The sequence below is a fragment of the Rattus norvegicus genome, chromosome 9 (assembly GCF_021556685.1).
Source record: "Rattus norvegicus strain SHRSP/BbbUtx chromosome 9, alternate assembly SHRSP_T2T, whole genome shotgun sequence".
NCBI lineage: Eukaryota > Metazoa > Chordata > Mammalia > Rodentia > Muridae > Rattus > Rattus norvegicus.
The window spans coordinates 27,505,148-27,522,222 of NC_141542.1; the positions used below are offsets into that span (position 1 = coordinate 27,505,148).

The 17,075-nt window shown below is 50.9% G+C and overlaps 1 long non-coding RNA gene across 2 annotated transcripts; it reads left to right on the plus strand.

Moving 5' to 3' along the window:
- Nucleotides 1-6,050: 6,050 nt before the first annotated feature.
- LOC148003610 (uncharacterized) lies at nucleotides 6,051-13,152 on the plus strand. 2 transcript variants are annotated; one of them, XR_015629933.1, is made up of 6 exons: nucleotides 6,051-6,318; nucleotides 6,986-7,193; nucleotides 8,643-8,791; nucleotides 9,243-9,336; nucleotides 9,725-9,840; nucleotides 11,141-13,152. It is a non-coding gene; the product is annotated as an uncharacterized LOC148003610 (long non-coding RNA). The 2 variants fall into 2 exon arrangements; XR_015629934.1 differs by lacking the exon at nucleotides 9,243-9,336.
- The last annotated feature ends 3,923 nt before the right edge of the window (nucleotides 13,153-17,075 follow it).

The following is a 17,075-nucleotide window of genomic DNA, read 5'->3' on the forward strand; positions in this document are numbered from 1 at the left end:
TTCTGTCTCTCTGTCTCTCTGTGTGTATGTCTCTCTGTCTCTGTCTGTCTGTCTCTCTCTTTCTCTGTCTCTCTGGGAAGCTGTTTCCCAAAGAATATTCACCTTTCATATTTTTATCATTCCTCTCTGTCTGCCTCAGTTTACCCTTTAAAGGTAACACGTGAATTGAGAAGGGAATGGCCTTGTGGGCAATCCATCATGACCTCATGAGTCCCCCGTATGTGTCCTCAGGAAGATGACCTTCTGAGGAACCTTTGAAAGGTGGAGTCTCATTGGAGAAAGTGAGCTGTTGGGGCTGGCCCTTCAGGTTTTAGGTACAGCCCCCTTGCCTGCTCCACCTCCAACTCCCGACTGTTGCTGTGGTGCGAGCAGCTGCCTCCTGCCCTGGCTAGCATGCCTTTCACCGTGATGGGTTGTACTCTCACCAACCATAATCAAAATAAACCCTTCCTCTCTTGGGTAGATTCTTACCAAGTATTGGGTCACAGCTGTGAGAATGGTAACTAGTACACTGTAAAAGTGTGCTATTAGTTACAATTCTGTAGCGGGTACTGCTCTCCTGAAGCTCACATTGATGGGCAGGGAAATGCACAGCAAGTGAGGAGAGAATAGATCTAAGGGGGCGGGGTATAGTGAAGCGGTATGCAAATGAGGACAGGGTGAGCCGCAGAGAATGACTGGATATTGGCCAGAGGAGGTTTTCTCGGGGGAGGGGATGCATGAGCTGAGGAGTGAGTCACAGAAAGAAGCCAGATACCCGGGAATCTGAGGGAAAGATGCTAGAGCAAGTGCAAGGCCCATGTGGCAGGAACTGGAAGAAGCTTTACACACTCGGGGAGCAGAATGGAGTTTGTATGGGCTGCGGGACAGCAGGGGATGTTGGGGGAGGAGGTGTAGAATGAGGTTTAGTTCTGGTAGACTGCGGTAATAACCGTGGATTTTACTTTACGATCAATGAGAAGCTAGTTGTATGAGTTGATTTCCATTTTATATCCAAGGTCACAAAACTATCGGATGAGAAGTGAAATATCACACGGTGATGTCACCGCAGAGCCCTGTTCTCAACTGTGCACCCAGCTGGCTTCACGTAGGATTAGAAAGCTGGAGCCCCATCTCCTTTGTTCACAGAGCTTCCAGGACAGTGGTTCTCAGCCCGAAGCAATCCTATCCCCCCAGGTTACACTTGGCAAAGTCTGAAGCTGTTTTTGATTAGAACCGTTTTTTTGAGCAGAGTACCCTACTGCCAATCAGTAGGGAGAAAGCAGGAGCTTTGTTGACTAGCCCATAGTGAACAGGAAAATCACACAGCAACGAACTGTCTGCTCTGAGGAATCCTTATTAGAGCTGCAAATACGGGGAGCAACCTTGTAACTTATCTATACAGACAAGGACTCTGTCTAACTTCCTCAACGTGCGTCCTCAGCTTGGGAGAGCTTCTTCAAACAGGTGTTACCCTCGGCAAGCATCACAGGCGCCCCTGAGACACAGCCTCCCATCCAGTTTACCACAAAGCCAGGCAGATTTCAGCATCATGGGTGGCCCAGGAAGTTGGTTAGAAGTATGGAGACTATGGGTTTACTTAGGCTCGCCCCTTTTAGAGACCGTGGCTGTGCTTCCTGGCACCTGAGTGCCAGGCAGCAGATGAAATATGTCAAGCCATCCCTGGAAGAAGATGATGGAGGTTGCCTGGATCCAGTCAAGACTAGATGTTGCCGCTGCCCCTTAAACACCATCTTATGACATTTGCACATGTGCAGACAGTGTCTACGATAACTGAACAATCGTGGGGACGAGGGGCTTTTCAATGACTGTGGATTCGCAGATGAGTTCACACGCCCTCCTGATAGACACAAGATCAGACCGCACATCACAGTGTCTACTGAGTGACAACTCCCCTCTCACAAAATATTGACTGGTTTAGGGGGCTGACATATGCACATGTGCTTTCTCTTTTGAACCCTGTAGCTGACTATCTATCACTGGAACTTTACAAATGGCCCATCGCACGCACTAAAATGAATTGGGCGCTCGCCGTGTGCCACACACTCTCAGTACATCCGTACATCATCATCTTGAGCCATCCCGTCTTCATCTGGGTTCCTTCGAAAGCAAACCTCAAAGCAAACGCTCAGGAGGTGTAGCTAACTGCGTTGGGAGGTGACTGAAGCCAGGAGGCAGAGAAAGAAAAGTCTATTAAGTTACACTGGTTCACCGCTTACGAAACTTGGGACTCCAGTTCCTTGAAGCTTCTGGAAGACCCTACACTGAGCACTGCTCAGGTTTGTCTGTCCAGGGAGAGGAAGCTTTGACCCTCCTTGATGTGCTCCCAGGATACGCACTCTGGCATGGATAATCTTCACTATTAGAATGTAGGAGACAAACCTGTGGGTAGCTCTGAGGGCACTAAGCAGGGCAGACCTGCCTGGAACGTGGGTGGTTCCCTCTCTCAGGCTGAGGTTCCAGACAGTATAAATGGGAAGAAGGAAGAAGCCAGACAAAGTCATACATTCCCCTTTCTCTGCTTTCTCATCAGCCAAGATGTGACGTGCTGACACTGACATGCCTTCCCCTCGGGCAGACTGTGTCACTTCAAACTGTGAGACAAAGGTCTTCCTCCTTTACAGCGCCTCTTGCCAGGTGTTCAGTGCAAGCGACAGGTGACTAACACAAACTCTCAGGCATTTCCTTCCTTCCTGCAGAGGCTCACAGCAGAGGAGGCTCACAGCAGAGGAGGCTCACCACAGAGGAGGCTCACCACAGAGGAGGCTGGCAGCAGAGGAGGCTCACAGCAAAAGAGGCTCACCACAGAGGAGGCTCACAGCAGAGGAGGCTCACCACAGAGGAGGCTCACAGCAGAGGAGGCTCACCACAGAGGAGGCTCACAGCAGAGGAGGCTGGCAGCAGAGGAGGCTCACTGCAGAGGAGGCTCACAGCAGAGGAGGCTCACCGCAGAGGAGGCTCACAGCAGAGGAGGCTCACAGCAGAGGAGGCTCACTGCAGAGGAGGCTCACAGCAGAGGAGGCTCACTGCAGAGGAGGCTCACTGCAGAGGAGGCTCACCACAGAGGAGGCTCACAGCAGAGGAGGCTCACAGCAGAGGAGGCTCACTGCAGAGGAGGCTCACCACAGAGGAGGCTCACAGCAGAGGAGGCTCACCGCAGAGGAGGCTCACCACAGAGGAGGCTCACAGCAGAGGAGGCTCACCGCAGAGGAGGCTCACCGCAGAGGAGGCTCACAGCAGAGGAGGCTCACAGCAGAGGAGGCTCACAGCAGAGGTGGCTCGCAGCAGAGGTGGCTCGCAGCAGAGGAGGCTCACTGCAGAGGAGGCTCGCAGCAGAGGAGGCTCACCACAGAGGAGGCTCACCACAGAGGAGGCTCACAGCAGCACAGCTCTGCAGTCAAGGAGTTGGAGGCTCCCAGTGCGATGGGCCTGGTTCCTCCTGGACTGGGAGGAAGACTCTACCCAAGCCTCTCTCCTGGCTTTTACGAGTTTCTGGATATCTCTGGCACCCTTTGGCTTGTAGATCTAATCTGGCCTAATCTTCACATGACATTCCTTTCCCTGTGTGTTTGTCTCTTTGTCCAAATGTCCCCTTTTATAATACTTTTATTTTTTTACTTATCTATTTATTTTGGTTTTCAATACAGGGTTCCTCTGTATAATAGCCTGGAACTCACTACGTAGACCAGGTTGGCCTCAAACTCACAGATCTGCTTGCCTCTGCCTCCCGAGTGCTTGGATTAAAAGCATCTACCAGCAGCAGCCAACTAATGTCTTTATTTTTACTTTTATGTGTATGTCTGAGGCGAGTGGGACGTGTACATGTGAGTGCAGGTGTCAGCAGAGGCCGCAAGAGGGCGTCACATGCTCTGGAGCTGGTTTACAGGCAGTTGGGAGTCAGCTGTCATGGATGCTAGGGAAACAAACTCAGGTCTTCTGCAAGAGCAGCGTGAACCCTTAACTGCTAAGCCATCTCTACAGCCCTGAATGTTCCTCTTTATAAAATCACTGTATGGGCTAGGGTTAGGCCTTGTCTTAACTAATGATGTCCACAGTTCCAGGGATAAGGGGGTTCCCCGAGAACTTTGACCCATCATGCCCACGAGGAGATCAGCTGTCCCTCTCGGTGCCTTTCTCAGTGCTGTTTACATCGTTTGAGCTTGTCTGCTGCATCCTGAAATAGAGCCCATGAGCACGTGCACCGCCAACTGCTTTGGGTGGCTCTTACCCTCCAGTGACAATGTGACTGAATGATAGATCCAGAGGGCAGAGAGGGCTGTAAGGGATAGATGGAGACCTAGAAAAGCCACCAAGCAGCGGATGTGTGTCCTGTGGGTCCATCTCACTGAGTCCTTAATCACTGAGCTGCAATCATCAAACGCCATAAAGAAAGTATGGCAGGAATAAAGAGCTGCCAGGACTCCTTCCAAAGTCACAAACACACGCAACGAACAGTCGGGGTTTATAAAGAACAAATTATGCCAGCCACACTTGATTGTGCCTTTGAGGGAACTAAGAAATTAAGGAACGTGAAGGATGGGGGGAGATGCTATACATCTTGATTTTAATACAGCAATTGATATATTGTCTCATGGAATTGTCCCTGCAAAATTAATTCAAATTGGCTTGGTGAGGAAAACTATCCCTGGGGTTGGAAACCAGTAGAAGAGGAACAAATAATGATTAAAAGAGACCGCCCAGACCCATGGCCCTTGGGAGAGACCAGAGAAGGAACAAGGACAGGGTAGGGGGAGGGACAGGAGAGAAGGTGGGGGAGGGGATAGGCGAGAGGGTGGGGGGACAGGAGACAGGGTGAGGGAGGGAACAGGAGAGAGGGTGGAGAGGGGACAGGAGAGAGGGCAGGAGGAAGGCAGGAGAGAGGCAGACCTGGGCTCAGCTGTCAGTCAGAAATGTGCAGAAGTGTGGAAACAGGCCTGAGAAGCAGCTGTGCAGGACACATAGTGGGTGTCATGTGAGTGTCACGTGGGTGTCCTGGGTGTCGCGTGGGTGTCACGTGGGTGTCATGGGCCTCATGCTTGTGAGTGACCTCAGCAGGAAGGGTTCTGTCCACCTCCATGCTTGGGCTTCTCAAATGTGTGACACTTGAAAAGGTGGCACTCTCTCCAGACTCACAAAGCCACAGCAGGCTCAGGAGATGGAAGTTGGCAGGGGCCTTCATGAAAGGGTTCTCTCTATCTGAAAATAAGAGGACTCTGAGGACTCTGACACCCAGAGGGCAAAGACAGCCCTGGCAACTCACTGGAAATGCAGATCCGTGGGCTTGGCATTCAGAGGTCCTGATGTTCACAGAGAATGTAGAGAAGGCCCAGCAGACACACTAGTAACAGGCTGACCAGAGGCCACTCCATTCTGGGGACTCCCTGGGAAACCTTGCCCCATGGAGTCACCCCCAACCCCTTCTTACACATTTCCCCATCTTCAGATAGTAATTGTGCTGTCTCAAGGCACCGTGCTACACGGGTGGCTATAGCTGTGTAAGTGGTGGTGGCTGTTCTGTCCTCACACACCTGTCTCCCTGCCCTGTCCCAGCAGCTCCTGTGGGCAGGCGCTTTCCCTGCATTCCAGATGCAGACAGCTTCTGCTCATCCTCCCCTGGATACCGGAAGAAGTTCCACTTACCAGCTGTCCCTCTGGCTTCTCGCCTGCAGGGCCTCCCATCCAACAAGACTCTCTAACTCCTTGTTCTGCACCAGCAGCCTCATGGGAACCGCAGCCCGGTGAGAGCCTTCAGTTACTTCAAGGCACCTCATATGCTTGTCAGAATTAACAGGACAGGTCTGTTTGCTATGCTGATTCCTCCCGCCTCCTGCTTTAAACCCTTAAAGAAATATGATGAAATAACTGGGGGAGACTGCACAGATCCTGTCCCAACCCCCACATGGAGTGAGTAGTCATTCCTTCAGGGGATGGGGGTAGACCTAGAAAGGGATTGCTGATCAAGGCTTAGCCATGCAACTGAAGCCACGCCTCCCATGCTCCCCACACAAGCAGAATCCGGTCACTTTGCACTAACAAGATCCACCCTTTTTGCAGAGACAAGATCTGTTCCCTGCACATACACAATTCACTCTCCTCAGACAACCAAGGTAGGCTAGGCCATTCGAGGCAGTGAAAGCTGACGCACATCCTCTCCATCAGACCTCTAGACATGATGGAGACAGCTACCTCATAAAGCATTTATTCAGCAACTGTGTTCAGAGTGCCCGCCATGCAGCAGCCGCTAAGTGCTGGAATTGAATTTATCTTCTGTATTAAAGCTCGGGAAAGATTGGAAGACCCCAACAGTGCAGCCTCCAGGTAAGCTTTTTATGCTTGAGCAGAATAAAAAGCACACTCTTTACCGTATTGCTAGTTATCATTCGTGGTCCTTTACCTGGGAGGAAAAAAAATAAGATCTCAGCCCTAGAGGACAAGGGGTCTGCAGCTTTGAGGTGATAAGCCTGCGGGGGCCAGTTGCCTCTTTGTCCTGAAGCCCTGGAATTCTTATTGTAGGAGACAGGAGTTACTTTTGTCTGTCTGGAGATTGAACCCATAACCTTGAGGATGCTGAGATACATAGTAACCTACCACTGAGCTACATCCTAAACATGCTGTTGCCGTTACTGTTTTAAGACAGACGCTCACTATGTAGCCCAGGACGACCTGGAATTGGCTACTAGCCCAAACTCACTGGAACTCACGATGCCCCTGCCTTGGCCCCTTGAGTGCTAGGATTACAGCTGTGCACCACCAGCCGTTGTTATGAAAGGTCAGCGTGAATCCATCTAGAACCCTTTAGAAACCGTTACCTGTAAAAGGTGTCTGCTCAATGGTCCCTTGCACCTGACCTTCCTCTTGGGAATTCCGCGCAATCACTGTTGTCTGTGAAGCATAAAGTCCAAGCCTTCATGCAGCTGGTTCTAGAGCTGAGAACCGGAGGGCGTGAGGAGCAACCACGTCTTTGATGCCTGGGTGTGTTCTTCAGGAATTGCATGCTCTGTTTGACCGCTCCTCACAAAGCAGCAGCGACCCAGAGGGCAAAGGCAGTTCCCGAAAGGAGTCGGTGACATAATGACCTTACAGAGATGGGCCACCTGCCTCATAGATCATCCTCACGGCACACAATAAAGAAACAAGGAAAATGATGAGAAAGAGGTCCCTCACTCTAGAGTCCAGTTGAAACTTCTCACAAGGTAAGACTCAAGAGTTGCAATGGCTCAGTGGTTAAGAGCACCAGTTGCTCCTCCAGAGGACACCAGGCTGGTCCTCGAGACCCACACTAGATGGCTATCTCCTCCCGTAACTCCAGATCTGGGGTATCTAACACACTATTCTAACCTCTAATAGCACGCACTTATGCTCACATATACACATAATTTTTTTTAAATTCTAACTCGGTAACAGCATTTATTTAAGGCCGCTCTCCCCTCCCAGTTGTAAGCCTGCTGTTGCCTAGGCTCTCACCAGAAACAAGAAAAGGAGAAGTCCTACAACCCTAGTGGCTCCTGGCTTTACCCTATCAGGTTACAATTCCTGCAAAACACTGCCAGAGTTACTCTTGTTTCTTACTGAAAAGGCAAAGAAAGGGGAGGGAGCTTCCTAGGCTCTTTGAGATAGAACACAAGGGTTATCAAAGCTGGTATCAGTCTTCTGCTAAGACCCTTAACTGTGAGCCTCTCTCGAGTCATCCACTCCCACACTCTGGGGTGTGCTATATCCTGTCCCTAAATGCCTTTCTATTTTCACCACCACCCCGCCCCCCAAGACCGTTGCAGACAACGCGCCCAGCTGTGCCGCTGCCCCATGCCCTGCCACTGTTAGCAAGGCTGTACAGGGAAGGAGGGTCACACAAGTAGCAGCCCCCAGACTCTGTTCCTTGACACCCCAGCACACGACCGTAAGTTCCTTCTGCCCTGAGCATCCTCCTGAGCAGCCCTACCATGGTCACTGACACAGGCTTTGCCCTTTTTAGAGCCTAACTGTTGGCGAGGCTAGTCTGGTTTTCTGCAAGACTTCCAACAGCTCCTTCTGCAAACAGCTTACCTCTGAGAAGTTTGCTTTCCCGTGTGTTCATCTTCATGCCAGATGATGACGCGTCTGTGTGTTTGAGATTCGTGTTAAGCAGCAGCAGGGCTTCACCGGCCAATGCTGGTTTTCTTTTTTGAGACAGGAGCTCATGTAGCCCAGGCTAGCTAGCCTCAAGCTACCCACATAACCGAGGACAACCTTGAACTCTTGATCACCCCACCCTTACCTCCTAGTCCAGTGTTTACAGGGACGCCCCACCGCAATTGTTCTTGCAACATTTGGGAGTAAACTCAGAGCTCCGTGCGTAAGAAGCAAAGCCTCTTCCGGCTCGGCCACGTGCCTGGCACAATGTTGGAAAGTTGCTAGAATGGCCATTAGGGTCAAGCTCATCTGAGGCTCTGGGACCCACTCTTGTCCTTCTGGGGACTTAGCCTCCAGCTGTTCAAGGTGAGCCTTAGGAACGGGGCTGTTCTTTGATAAGCACCAACCCACCCAGGTGAGAGGTGGTGAGATCACACAAAGCAAAGACGTAAAATACCTCCTTCCCTGTTAATGAGAGAGGAAGAAAAGCACGGCGAAAAGCACGGCACTGTAATTTTTTTAATCCTTGTCAGGCAGCACTGGAGGCTGTAGGAAGGCATTGAAAAGTCATCCAGGCAATGCCAGCATACCCCACACTCAAGAGACTGGGTGTCGCCGGGCAAGCAGCCTGAGGAAAGGAAGGACATGCTAAAGAGGGAAATTAAAGAAAAACTAGATTGTGGTAAGTGAGAAACGAAATCCCCGTTAGGCTGAGGGGTTCAGCAAGTCACAGCAACTATATGGTTCCAAAGATCCCTGGTCCTGTTGTTGCTGTGGTCACCTGTGCCAGCCCTTGGCCGATGCAAACAGAAGCGATCTACATGAGCCAGCGCTGGACTCCCATCTGGGAGCCAGTGGCAGCTAAATTAGAGTTTATAGCCATGATACGCCATAACCCCAGAGTGAGTGTGGCGGCTTGGCTAGTTTGTCCCCCATAGACTCGTGTGTTTAAATGCTCAGCCATACGGAGTGACACATGTGGCCTTATGGGAGGAGGTGTGTCTTCTTGGAGGAAGCCTGTCACTATGTAGGTGGGCTTTGAGGCCTCTCATGCTAAGGTTCCGCCCAGTGCAGAAGAGAGCCTCCTCCTGGCTGGCTGCCTGCAGAAGACAGTCCCTTTCTACTGCCTGCAGATCAAGGGGTAGAACTCAGTTCCTCCAGCACCATGTCTGATTGCACCCTGCCATGCTTCCTGCCGTGATGATAATGGACTGAACCTCTGAAACTGTAAGCCAGCCTCAATGAAATGTTTGCCTGTATAAGAGTTGTCATGCTGTCCATTCACAGGACAGCGAATCTCAAATACACTCCCACAAAAACCGGTTAGAAACCACAATGTGGCCCCCTCCAGTCTGAGAAACGTTAAACTGTGGGTTGGGTGCTATGCAGACCTGGGTTTGAACCCTAGCTCTGTTACTTCCTTATTAGATGATCTTGAACAAATAAGGTTTCTCTCTACTTCCTCTTCTTCCTCCTCCTCCCCCCTCTCCTCTTCCCCCCCCCTCCTCTTCCACCTCGATCCATCTCTCTGTGAATTTGTGTATGTGCATATGGAGGCCAGAGGTTGATGTCCAGTGTCTTCCTCAACCACCCACCACCTTATTTTTTGAGACAGACTCTCCTACTGAACTTGGAGCTCACTGATTCTGCTAGACTGGAAGACCAGCAGCCCCCAGATACTCTCTGCCTCTCGGACTGCAAGAATGTCAAAGCTCCCCCTGGCTTTTCAAGGTGGGTGCTGGGGTCAGGCCCCAAGACCTCATGCTTATTCGGCAAGTGGTCTAGCCACTGAGCCACTCAACCCACTTCCTCCTCTTTTAATTGACAGGATTAAAGAAATGATGCATCTTAAATGCCTGCCTCTCTGGGAAACTTTCTTCCTTCTGTCTTAATCTGTGAATTCCTAAAGTCCCTGAGGATTTTCCCCACCCCTAGGTTCTAGGCCATGAACCATTCCAGATGACATCACTGTATCTACCTCATGTCAAAATGAAGGCTGTCAGAGAGAGAGAGATAGATAGAGAGAGAGAGAGAGAGAGAGAGAGAGAGAGAGAGAGAGAGACGCACGCCGCACAGGCACCCGTATGTGCGCATGCCCACTGATCCATCAGCCCAGGCTACCAGCCCAGCCCACCCTTCAGTCAGCCTATCCTCTACAAAGCCCCACTCACCCTGCCCACTGAGGCCTGAGGGGAAAGAGGCTACTTGGCAGGGAGAGCTGGAAAAGGCTCCTCTGGCCATCCCCTGCACAGCAGGCTCATTCCTGCTGAATTCTCACCAGGCCTTAGCTCCTTTAAATCTTCGTGGTCCTGCCACCTACCTCACCTTGGAATCTGTGTAATGAGAATATGTGCCGTTGTTGCTTAAACTGGCTCGTCTTTGCGTTTCTGGATTTGCACCGGAAACCCGTAAAGGTCTGTTTAGTGTCTCGTCACCTCAGCAGGGTCAAGTTCATTCACCCATGATGAGTTACGCTGTTTCTTTACGTACTTTTCCTTCACTCCTAAGTGTGAGTTCGTGTTCATGTGTGAACTTGCATATTCTATGCAAACACACATGTGTCTCTCTGTGCAGAGGCCAGAGTTTCACGTCCATGGTCTTCCTTAATCTCTCCTCCTTGAGCCAGGGTCTCTTTCTGCAATGGGAGCTCATGAATTTGGCTAGACTGGCTGGCCAGTCGGCAGGTTCGGGAGAGCCTCCTGATACCACATGTTCACCGCGGCACCAGAGTTTTATTTAGGTGCTAGGGATCCGAACTCAGGTCTCCACTCTTGTACAGCAAGCGCTTTACCAACTGAGCCGTCTCTGGGCCCCCGAGTTAAACTGTATCTTGATTCTTGATTTTTCTCTCCATGCGTTTTCTTGGGCTTCTTCCCACCAGCTTCGATTACATTCCCCTCACTGAGGTTCCACTGTGCTGTGCCCCATCAAGGTCGGCATAAGGTGCCATGGAACAGGGGACAAGCTGTGCCTGCTGCTAACGGGTATGCAACAGGTCAGGGCTTTGAGACAACCTCTCTCTTTCTTCCAGGCTCCATGTGTCCTTGTCACACTTCCTCCATGAAGTGCTGCATCATGGTAGGACCTCCCTCCATCTCTCTAGTGGGTCAGAGCGGGTACCTGTGTGCTGAACACAGTGTCATACTAGTCTACAATGGCTGTACCCAACCACCTGCTTTCATCAGGCACCCTGGGTGCCTCTCATAAACTCGCTCGGTGGAAAACACAAAACTACCTCATAATACCTGGTGCTTGTCTCTTCCTGGTGGGCAAAAAATGTATGTGCCCAGACCCAAAACTGGAGGAAAATCTGGGAGCCACGACCTTTAGAGTTGTGGGGTGTCTTTAGCGTCCATGGAAGAAGCCTTTGTTTTGGTAAATTTTTTTTCCGTAGTTTGAAGATAATGAGGCAGGGTCTTGTGTAGCCTGGGTTAGCTCCAGACCTGGTAAGTAAGCAAGGCTGGCCTTAAGCTCTTGGCCCTTTCCTTCCTCCTCTCACGTGTTGGGATCAGGCATGCACCATCAAACCTAGCTTTCAAATGAGATGTTTACTGGAGCAGGAGCATTGGTTTTCTAAGACAGCATCTCCTATAGCCCAGGCTAGCCTCAAACTTGCCAAGTTACTGAGGACAGCCCCGATCTCCTCCTGCCTCCACTTCCCAGTGTTGGAATTATAGGCTGGCTTCCCCGTGAAACCTTAACAGTTATAGAGTAGGAAACAGGAAGCCAGGGCTGCCCCTGCTGAACTCTCTCCTCTCTCGGAAGCCCAACCCTCCCAGAGTGTACAGACTCTAGCAAGCCTCTCCCAGGAGATGTTTGTGTCTTGTTCTCTCGGATTTCATGTAAAATCCAGCCCCTGTCATGTAAAATCCTCGGGGCATTGTAAACAACATGTAAAAGTTACTGATCTCATTCAACTCTGAGGGTTTATGGAGGAGAAAATCGACACCCAGGAGGTGAGGCCACATGCAAACCCAGGCTCCTGGCTCACTAGCCTTCACTACTCACTCTCACTATCACTCACGGAGAGAGGCAGCCTCATGCAGAGTTCCAGGCAAGACACTCTCCTCTGGATTCTCTCCGCACAGCTCAGGATGCTGTGCGTGAAACAACAGCTGGGTGGAGCGAGTGTGGACGAGAAGCTGCAGGTGTCTGCGTGGATTGGAGACCAGACCTTTGACTCCCTGCACAGACTACCAGGGACAACAGAAACTCCGCTGTCAGTCTAATTGACAGCCTGTCATTATCCACTAGTTCTCTGCGATAACTGGAGGGGACAGAAATGAATGGAGCATAAAGGGGGTCTGGGAGATGGAGAGGTGTTGGGCTAAGCGTGCTGGGTGTGATCCCCTGCTAGTCACCCATTCCCTTTCCACCCCCGGGGTCCCATGTCTCTCAGTCGCCCAGAGGACAGTCAAGCAAACACCTGGACCAATAAATAGCCCTACAGATGCAAAGGCCTGAGGCAACCTGCTTGACAGGAGAAGGAAGGTGGGTTGGGGAGCAGAATGACGGATGCATTTGTTACTTTTGATATCACTCTGACAAAACGCCTGACAGAAGCAGCTTCAGTAGATAAAATGTGTCGTGGTGATGGAGTCATGGTTGAGGGAGCATCAGATGTCTGGTCACAGCACAGTAACAGACGAGAAGCCCGGGGCTCAGTCCAGTGCATATTTCTGCTGGTTAGTTTTATGCCGACTTGACACAAGCTAGAGTCATCTGAAAGAAGGGAGCCTCAACTGAGAAAACACCTCTGTAATATCAGCTGTATATAAGCCTACAGGACATTTTCTTAATTAGTGATGAATGTGGAGTAGGGCAGCCCCTTGGGGACAGTGCCGCCATCCCTGAGCTGCTGGTCCTGGATTCTATTTAAAAAAAAAAAAAAGAGTCAGGCTAAGCAAGCCATGGGGAGCAAGCCAGTAAGCAGCACTCCTCCATGGCCTCTGCGTCAGCTCCCGCCTCCAGATTCCTGCCCTGACTTCCTTCGATGATGGTCTACAATGTGGAAGTGTAAGCCAAATAAACCCTCTCCTGCCCAACTTGCTTTTGTGTTTCGTCCCAGCAAGAGTGACCCTAACTAAGAAAGTTCTCACTACTTTTCTGGTACTGTGACAAAACACCATGGTCAAACTTATATAAGTTCTGGAAACTGGACTCAGGTCCTCATGTTCACAAGGCAAGGGCTTTACCCACTGATCCATCTACAAGCCCACTAAGAGTGCGTATGGTGCCTGACCTCAGCCTTTACCATCTCTCTCCATGAGAAAGTTCCCAAGGCTATGCCAAGCAGATTGAATAATGCCAATTTATTCATATGGCCTAAATTGTTGAAGGGTAACCAGGAGGTGGGTGTCATGGGAGTTCTGTGTACTCACTGATGAGTAAGGATTGAACTCTTTGTGGAGGCAGGTCAGGCGTGTGTGTGTGTGTGTGTGTGTGTGTGTGTGTGTGTGTGTGTGTGTGTACAAGAAACCCCAGGTCCTTCACTACACCCACAGCCCCTGTCTCAGTCATTTCTTGTCGTGGATGCTAAATAAAGCAAGAACCAATGAAAAGACACAACAACCACTCACCACCAGCCCTGAGCCTGCACAATTCCCCTCCTTCCTCCGAAGATGAGCTCTGAGGGGATGGAATCCGGGTGTCACATCAGGGCTAAGAAGAGACTTGTTACCTCCCAGGAAACATATCAAAGTGCTTTCATCCTGCCCCCAGGAAATCTTTGTTGGGGAACAGGAAAGGGAGACAGTATGGGCACCTTCTCAGACGTACAATGACCTTGTGTGGCCTCACCTCCTCCAAGCAGACCTTCTGCCTAGCCAATTAGAGTCCCAGACTGGGTGAGGGACTCCGAAGCAAGCTGCGACTGTGCAGACCTCTCTGTTCCAAAGGACAACCACAATGGTGCACACCTGTAATGTTGGCACTCAGGGAGGGGGTGGGGGGTCAGGCAGGAGGATCACAAGTTCAAAGCTTGCCTGGGCTACATAGAAAAAAAAACTGCCTCAGAAAGACAAGGAGAGCGGCAGCACTGACGTTTGACGGGATCTATTTGTCCTCATGTTCTGGACAGAGTGGACCCAGCTTGCGGTCTCCTGATATCCTCCAAGCAGTGCCAAAGGCCGTGTGTGGAACTGGGATGAGGTTATCTCTGAGTTTCAGACCTCACATCCTCAGTGGCCTCTACTGAGCTTCTCCAGCGTGGGGTTCAGAGCGGGGCCTCATCGGTTGCTTATTTTGAACGTACCCTTTTACTGTAGAGGCCAGAGGAGGATGAAAACCAGAATCTTCTACACCCAGCTCAGCCTTTACCCACACCAAGCCAGCCACTCCCAGTCCTCAGGTCCTAAAGTCCCCTTGAACCCCATCCACCACACCATATTTCTTCTCTGGTGCAGAGACAGCTGTGGCAGTAGGTAGCTGTTTACTTGAGTCAAATAGAGGAGGAATCTACGCAGAATGTAAACTATCAAATTAAATCCCGCTCTTCAAATGCCACCGGATTCGCTCTGGGCCCTGGGAACGCCCCCCTCCTCTTGAGGAGCTAGGTGGCGCCGTCCTCATCTACCATCTATCTGAGCGTGGTCGCTGCTCCAAGTGGAGAGAGAAAACAGGAGAAGGTGTCAGCAGACGGGGGTTAGACTTCATCACCTCAAAGGAGGGCCTTTGGGAGGAGCCCCACACGGTGCTTTTAAAACAGGCTCGAAAAGAGCCTCATTTCCCAGAACCGGGGCATCAGAGAGGAAACAACTGCTTCAGGGCGTCTGGGTGGTTCAGGGTTAAATAATGTCCTTCAACACACTTAGAGGGTCGATTTGGAAGAAGGGCAGACCATTTCTCAGCACTGTAAACACGGAGTGAGTGAAGTGTATCTTTAAGCACACAGTCGGCAAACCATTCAGCAAGAAGGAACCCAGAGCACAGGTCACGAGCCCTTGCTACTCCACAGACGGCCCTCGCCTGGGAGAGCCTGGGACGGCTTTCGGATCCTCCTCCCTCCCACTCCGCTCCCCGCTGTGGAATGATAGGCAGAGAGTTTGCTTTTTAATGGCTCCGCTCCCTACACAGTAAACAGCTTCTCTGCCTATGCTCGGGTGGGGGATGGGAACACTTGTTGTCTTCAGTGCCGCCCCAAACACCACAGCCTACAGAGGGTTTGTGGGCCAGATAGGACAAGAGTAAGGTCATCCGTACCTTGGAAGAAGGGTGAAGGTGGGGAGGACCATTCTGGAAGTGCCCTCTAGGAGGCAGCAGAGGAGTATTATGGGGAGGCTCCACCTGGAGCCCTGGGCTGCTCTTGGCCCTGGGATCCTGGGGCTCAGAGCAGAAGGATTGCTGCTGAAGTATTGTCACTGTTTCACAGATAGGGAGGAAGGTGTAAAGTGTCTTGGGCCTGTGTCATGCCACATGACCTGTTGTCTTTCCTTCCCCGGGGCCCATTCATTTTCTTTCAGCTCTGGAAACGGAGTGAGACCCTCAGATTCTACACCCCACCCCATTCCATTCCCGCGATAAGAGTTCTTGTCTGACCCCAAAATACCTTCAACTTCTGCTCGCACGGTTGATAGAAATGGCCTTACTCACACCACAAGGAAGCACAGATCTCAAGTAATTCACCCCAAATATGAGCCTTAAACATGAGCGATCACCGAACACTTGGCCACGGTGTTCTGTGACAGCAATAGAGAAGTAACCAATAGAGAAGTCGTCAAGGACGTTGAGTCCACGGGAGTGAGCACACACGAGCTGGGTTCCCCTGGATCTCCGCCATTCTTTTGACTGTTGTTATTGTTAATCATATGTGCGATTGAACCAAGGCTTTGTGTAAGGGGGATTGACGTCCCTGGTCCTTGGCTTCTTTCTGGGGGACTAGATCAGCAGGCTACTGGACGAGGGTAGGGGTGAAGGGACAGTTCCACTTCTCCCGTGTCTAAGAAGAAAAAGGTGCCAGGAGTCCAGAGTGAAGCCATTCCTGGAGAGTAGAACCCAAGAGTCTGTCAGAGCCACTCACCGCTAACAGAACCTGTTGGGGAAGATGTAGTGGGAGACACAAAAGGACATCTCTTTCTGAACGGAAGAGAGTAGCCCACCTTGGCCTGGACTCTAAGTCAAGAGAGCTGCAAAAATCTCTTCTCTGTGGGCATTGGCTTCAAGTCAGAAAGTGTCTAGAAGGCTTTTCTCACCATGGAGGCCTAAGGGCCTGGTGGTAATTCAGCAGGCCTCACACGAGCTCTACATTGTGGGACTTGGGACCCTGGAGAACACTCACAGGTCCCAGGGGAGGTGATGGGATGTTCAGGGCCTCAGCCAAGGGACGAAACCTTCTTACCTGACCTCTTCATATCTCCATTGTCAATCATGAAATCATGCCCCAATTCGATTTTCACATCAATTGGAAAATCTGTGTTCTGTCTAATGGTTATAGCCAGTGTGTGTTAGTTATGAACCAAGTCTTTCCCAGAGCTGTTTGTTAACTAAATCTCGTCTCCCTTAAGGGATCCTTGGTATGTTTGTCACATCAAAAAGACATGAAGTCTATTTCCAAGAAGCAGGTCGTCGGGTTTTCTTATGGAGTCCAGGAGCCCAGCTCCTCATGACTTGGCTTTATCCTTTCTAGACTTAGGCACATCCTGAGCTGGGATGAACCAGTCTGAGTCAGTCTGTGTCTTGCAACCAGTGAAGACCAATTACAATACCCTAAGGGCAGGACACGGCTACAGAGACTTAACAGACCCAGATAAGGAAAGGGACAGGATGAAGAAGCTCTCCCTGGCAGATGCAGCCACAGGCCAAAAGCACCAAGACCAAAAGCACACGGGGGCCATGGCAAAGACACATGCACTGCTTTTCGTTTGTGGTCCCTCTCTGCGGACTGGAAGGCTTTGCTTGGGGCGAAGGCATGTAATCTCAAACAAGAGGCTGTGAGGGAACTATCTGGGGATCAGCCTGGAGAGGGAAGA